This window comes from Meles meles, chromosome 3 (genome assembly GCF_922984935.1).
Source record: "Meles meles chromosome 3, mMelMel3.1 paternal haplotype, whole genome shotgun sequence".
Taxonomy (NCBI): Eukaryota; Metazoa; Chordata; class Mammalia; order Carnivora; family Mustelidae; genus Meles; species Meles meles.
In genome coordinates this window covers 132,143,565-132,149,591 of record NC_060068.1, presented here as the reverse complement: position 1 = coordinate 132,149,591, position 6,027 = coordinate 132,143,565, and positions in this window count along the sequence as shown.

Genomic DNA, 6,027 nt, shown 5'->3' with positions numbered 1-6,027 from the left:
CATCTTTAGATTGCTGACACTATTTTCTGAGGCTTGACAGAGAGAACAGACCAGCTTATTCTTTCATGAAATAATTTCATGAATCTGCAATCTTCCTGAAGTCAATATCCAAATACTATGAAATAAATTGGGCACTATTTATGACCAGAGAAAAAATGCTTTATAGATTAAGTAGCATGGAGAAAGAGAAATTTAATTCCTCCCTGTCTTCCTATAAATATATTTCTGAGGGACTGGAAGCTAACTTTTGAAAGCAAGGTTTTCTCCTTTTTGGACCTAGTAATGAGGATGAGAATATCCTACATGATGGGCAGGAGCAGGAGGAAAGACTTAAATAGAAATGTTGAAAATACACATATAACTTCCTGTTGTTCTTTTAAGACATAGTTACACCACCTTGATGGGGTAGTTGTGTTTTCAGAAGGGCAATGACTTACCCATACAGCATAACCAAAATAGTCTTTGGTCCGCACTAAAGGGCTTATTGAGAGGCTATACATATTCACTCCATAAAGACCATGAACATTTCTCTTGTTTCTGGTCAGTACTGTGGAAGCTTGCTCTCCACTAAAGGCAGGCTCATGAAAAAGACTGGAAAATTCTCCACAGCCCATAGTAATATAATAACTGGAAATAATAGGTACTATGTGTCAGGTTCTTTACTGCAACATATTTATTTTCCCTCAGTTATAGATAATAAAACTGAGGCTCAAAATCCTCCAATGAGTTTTCTAAATCCTCCCACCGAATAATTGGAAAAACCTGAGTCTGTGATGCTAGAATCAAAATTCTATGCTTATTATCTTTCACAAATAATTAAAAATGGAATGCTAATATTGGATACGCTTTGAGAACTCACTAGCCTACTTTTAATGGTAAATTTAGCAGTCCAGAAAGGGCAAATGCCTTGTCAATGTCCATGGTCATACAACAAGTCAATAACAGATCTGGAAGAATTATTGTTTAACTTCCTTTCAAATCTTTCACATTGATGTGTAAGATATCTTTATTCTGATTTTGTTCTAGAAATTATTTTCATGTGTGAGTCTTGAGGGCAATATTTCCTCTTAGACTTTTCCATCCTCCCCTTTTGGCCCACCTCCCCTCTACTATGTTGAGCTATAAACAACCAGATATAATTAGAATAATATTAATTTATTTTTCCATAATGCTTTACAGTAGAGGTTCTCAACCTTGGCACTTAAGATATTTTGGTCTCAATCATTCTTTGTTGGAAGTGGGTGGGGGATGCCTTGTGTGTTGTAAGATGTTTAGCAGCATCCCTGACCTCTAACAACTAGATGCTAAGAGATCCTTTCCACTTCTTCTACCAGTTATGACAACAAAATGCATTTTCAAAAAAAATTGGAAAATGTAAGCATCCTAATTTTATACTTGAAGAACTGAAAAAAAAAAAAAAAAGGAAGACAAACTAAGCCCAAACTTAATAGAGGAAGAAAATAACAGATTAGAGCAGAAATAAATGAAATAGAGACTAAAAAGACAATAGAGAAAAATCAATGAAACTTAGTGCTTGTTGTTTGAAAAGATAACAAAATAATAGACAAACTGTTAGCTAGACTCACCTACAAAAAATGAGTGAAGACAAGTACAGAAAGTTATATATCAAAAAGAAGCCATTACAGTTGGTACAACATATGTACAAAAGATAATAAGAGACTACTATGAACAATTATATATAAACGAGTTGGATGATCTGGAAGACATGGATGAGTTTCTAGAAACAACCAACCTACCAATTCTGAATTATGAGAAAAAGAAAATATGTACAGAACAATTACTACTAATGACATTAAATTAGTAAACAAATCCAATGAAGAAAAGTCTAGGACCAGATGAATGGCTTCACTAATGAATGCTACCAAACATTTAAAAAGACCTACTACCAATACTTTTCAAACTCCTTCAGAAAGTGGAAGAGGAGGAAATACTTCCAAACCAATTTATGAGATCAGTATTCCCCTGATACCACAGCCAGACAAGGACAATACAGGGGAAAAAATTACATGCCAATATCACTGGTGAACATAGTTGCAAAAATATTCAACAAAATATTAACAAACCAAATTCAATAATACATTAAAATTATTGTCTTCTGTGATCAAGTTGGATATATTCCAGGCATAAAAGGGTAGTTCAAAATTCACAAATCAAGAAATGTGGTATATTACATTGACAAAATGAAGAATAAAAATCATATGATCATTGCAATGGATACAGATAAAGTATTTGACAAAATTTAAAATTCTTTCATAGTAAAAACCCTGAAGTAAATGTAGAGGGAGGAACATAATAAAGGCCATGTATGAAAAAAACACAGTTAACATTTACCCACTGGTAAAATGGATGAAAGTTTTTCCTCTAAGAGCAGGAACAAAACAATAACGTCAACTCTCACCTCTACTAAACACAGTACTGGAAGTCAGTTGGCAAGAAAAAGAATAAAAGGCAACGAAATGGAAAAAGAAAGGTAAAATTATCTCTATTTGCAGAAGACATGGTATTATACAGAAAACTGAGACTCCATCAAAAACTGTTAGAACAAAGAAACACTTTCTGCAAAGTAGAGGGATACAAAAGTCAGTTTGTTTCCTATGCACCAACAACAAACTATCAGAAAGAGAAATTAAGAAAACAACCCCATTATAATAGAATCAAAAAGAATAAAATATTTAAGAACGAATTTAACCAAGAAGGTGAAAGATCTGTACACTGAAAACAGTAAGACATGGATAAAAGAAATTGGAGAGGATACAAATAAGTGGAAACACATTCTTTGCTCATGAATTGAAAGAATTAATATTGTAAAATGTCCACACTACCCAAAATGATCTACAGATTCTTTTCAATATTTCAATGGGATTTTTTGAATAAATTTTTAAAAATCCTAAAATTTATATGGAACCACAAAAGACCTTAAATAGCCAAAGCGATCTAGAGAAAGAGGAGCAAATACGGAGGGATCATACTTCCTGACTTTAAGCCATGTTGAAAAACTCTAAAAATCAAAACAGTCTGGTATTGGCATAAAAACAGATACATAGATCAATGGAACCGAATAGAAAGCCCAGAAATAAAGCCTCTCATTTATGGTAAATTAACTTTTGAGAAAGGAGATAAGAGTGTACAATAAGGCAAGTATAGTCTTTTTAATAAATGGTGCTGGGAAACTAGTCACATGCAAAAGAATGAAACTGAACTCCTATCTTAGAAAATATATGAAAATCAACTGAAAATGGATTAAAGACTTGAATGTAAGAACTAAAACCAAAAAATTTCTAGAAGAAAACATAGGGGTAAACTCTTTGACAATGGTCTTGGCAATAATTTTTTAATGACACCAAAAGCAAAGACAACAAAGGCAAAAATAAACAAGCAGGACCACATCAAACTAAAAAGTTTCAGTGCAACAAAGGAAACCATAAATAACATTAAAATACAACCTGTGAAATGGGAGAAATATTTACAAACAATAAATTTAGTAAGGGGCCCAAATCCAAAATATATTAAAAAAACTGATATAATTCAATTGCAAAAAATCAAATAACAATTTAAAAATGTGCAAAGAATCTAAATAGATATTTTTCCAAAGAAGGTATACCAATTGTAATGGCACATGAAAAGGTGCTCAACATCATTAGTTATCAGGGAAATAGAAATCAAAACCAGATACCACCTTACACCTGTTAAAATAGCTATTATCAAAAAGACAAGAGATAAATGCTGGTGAGAATGTAGAGAAAAGAGAACACTTGTACTCTTGTAAACTGGCAAAGCCACTATGGTAAACAGTATGATGCTTCTTCAAGAAATTAAAAACAGAACTACCAAAAGCTCTAGCAATTTTACTTCTGGGTGTACAGCCAAAGGAAATGAGATATCAAGGTGATATCTGTATTTCCATGTTCATAGCAGCATTAGTCACAAAACCAAAGTATGGAAACAACCTAAATATTCATTGACAAATGACTTGATAAAGGAAATGTGCTTTAAAAAAGAAAGGAATCTTGTCATTTATGACATCATGGATGCACCTGGAGGATATAATGATAAATAATGCCAGACAGAGGAAGACAAATAGTGAGTATTGCATGATATCACTTAAACATAGAATCTTAAAAAAAAAGAAAGAAAGAAAGAAAAAGAAAAAGAAAAGAAAGAAAGAAAGAAAAAGTCAAACTCCTAGAAACAGAGAATAGAAAAGTGGTTGACAGGGGCAGGAAGTTGGAGGAAAGATGAAGGCTAGTAAAAGTATAAAAACTTTCAATTATAAACTGAGTAAATATAATAATATAAACTGAGGATATCATGTATAACAGGGTGTCTATAGATAACACTATATTATATAATTAAAATTGTTAAGAGACCGACTTTAAGCATTCTCACAAAAGAAGGTACAAAATAAGTAAAATAAAAGGTGCTTTCTGAAAAAAAAAAAAAAAATGATGTTGCCAAATGTCTCCTGGGGAGTGGGGGAAGAGGGTGGGAATTGCCCCAAATCAAAAACCACTGCTTTCAGTTTGCAAAGAATGCTTTAAATGTTTGAGGCCTCTCTTTTTCTCTTTAAAATAACTTGCACAGTTCTTGCATAGCTCTATGAGGAGGTAGGGTGAATATGACTGTCACCATTTTATAGAAGAGGCTCTGTGAGACTTAAAGGAGATGAGGTCCAGTGACATACATAGTTTTTCTTCTATTTAGCATCTCCTACCACAAAGTAAAACACATAGGGTTTTCTGGATAATATTAGCTAACTTTAATAATCTTTAAGACGTGTCTTTTTTTCACTCCTGGATCATCCAGCTCTCTCCATACCTGAAGTCTCCTTTACTCATGCAGGGTAGGCATTTTACTATCCATGTTATAGATGAGAAAAATGAGGCTAGTCAGAGGAAATGACTTGGCTCGAACAGGAAATTACTTACAGTATTTACTCATTGAATGATTCTCTGAATTTTAAGAAAGCAATGAAATTTTTTTTTTTTTTTTTTTTTTTTTAGTTTATCCCTATTAGTATCTAATAGTGTCTGGCATATAATAGGTAGTCTATAAATATGGAAGGAAGGAAATGAGAGAGGGAAGGAGGAAATTGAGATTGAAACCAAGGTCAGTCTGATTTCAAAAGTTACTCTCTCAGGTTTCTTTCTGCCTTGCAATGTAAATCTCCCTGAGGATTGTTGGCTAGATCCCTGTGACCTAGGAGGCCATTTCTGATTGAATGAGGTTCAAGAATGGAGGGGATGAAGGCAGGAGGAAAGAAGCTACCTGGAAGCCCTCCACTTGGCCTAGTAGCCAAAGGGGTTGCACAGCCTGTTCAATGGAGGAGGTCCAATTACAGAGTGAATCATCCTTTGCGTTTAGAATAAGATATATCCCATTCAAATTGCAAATGAGATTTATAGCAAATTACCGACTCCATTCCACTGCATGAGTAGCTTGAGACTTTTTTCTTGAGGACTCCATTTTAAATGCAGTGAGATACATGGAAAGGTTATGTCTTCTAGACCCTCTTTATCTCAAACTGTTGCTTGCAAACATATTTCTCCATCTTCTTTTCTGATAGATTCTCACTGCTGCTGAGGCCAGCTGCTCACACAATATGCTTGTAGCAGCTTTTCTGGCAGGTTCTTTCTCAGAAAGCTGGTCTTGTTTATGGGCTTTCCAGATGACTGCATGCTCTAAAGCTCACCCAGGCTTCAGAATCAGAGCAATACATATCCCTGCAGGTATGCATGGTCCAGGGTCAGTCAAAATTAGTGGGATAAAAAGCAGAGTTATGACATTCATAGTTCCATGTTAACACAAGAATGACAACATTAGCAGCAGCAGTAACAACATCTTGGTAAATTTACTTAAAATGCTTTAAAACTGCAAACTATTCTAAAGACAGCAGAGTTAGTTGGCAGAATCAAGGGGTGTTGCAAATCATGGTAGAATTCAGGTTTTTTGTAGCGCAACCTCTCTGACCAATGAAAACAGACTCAAGTCTAATCAGCTCAAGCACAG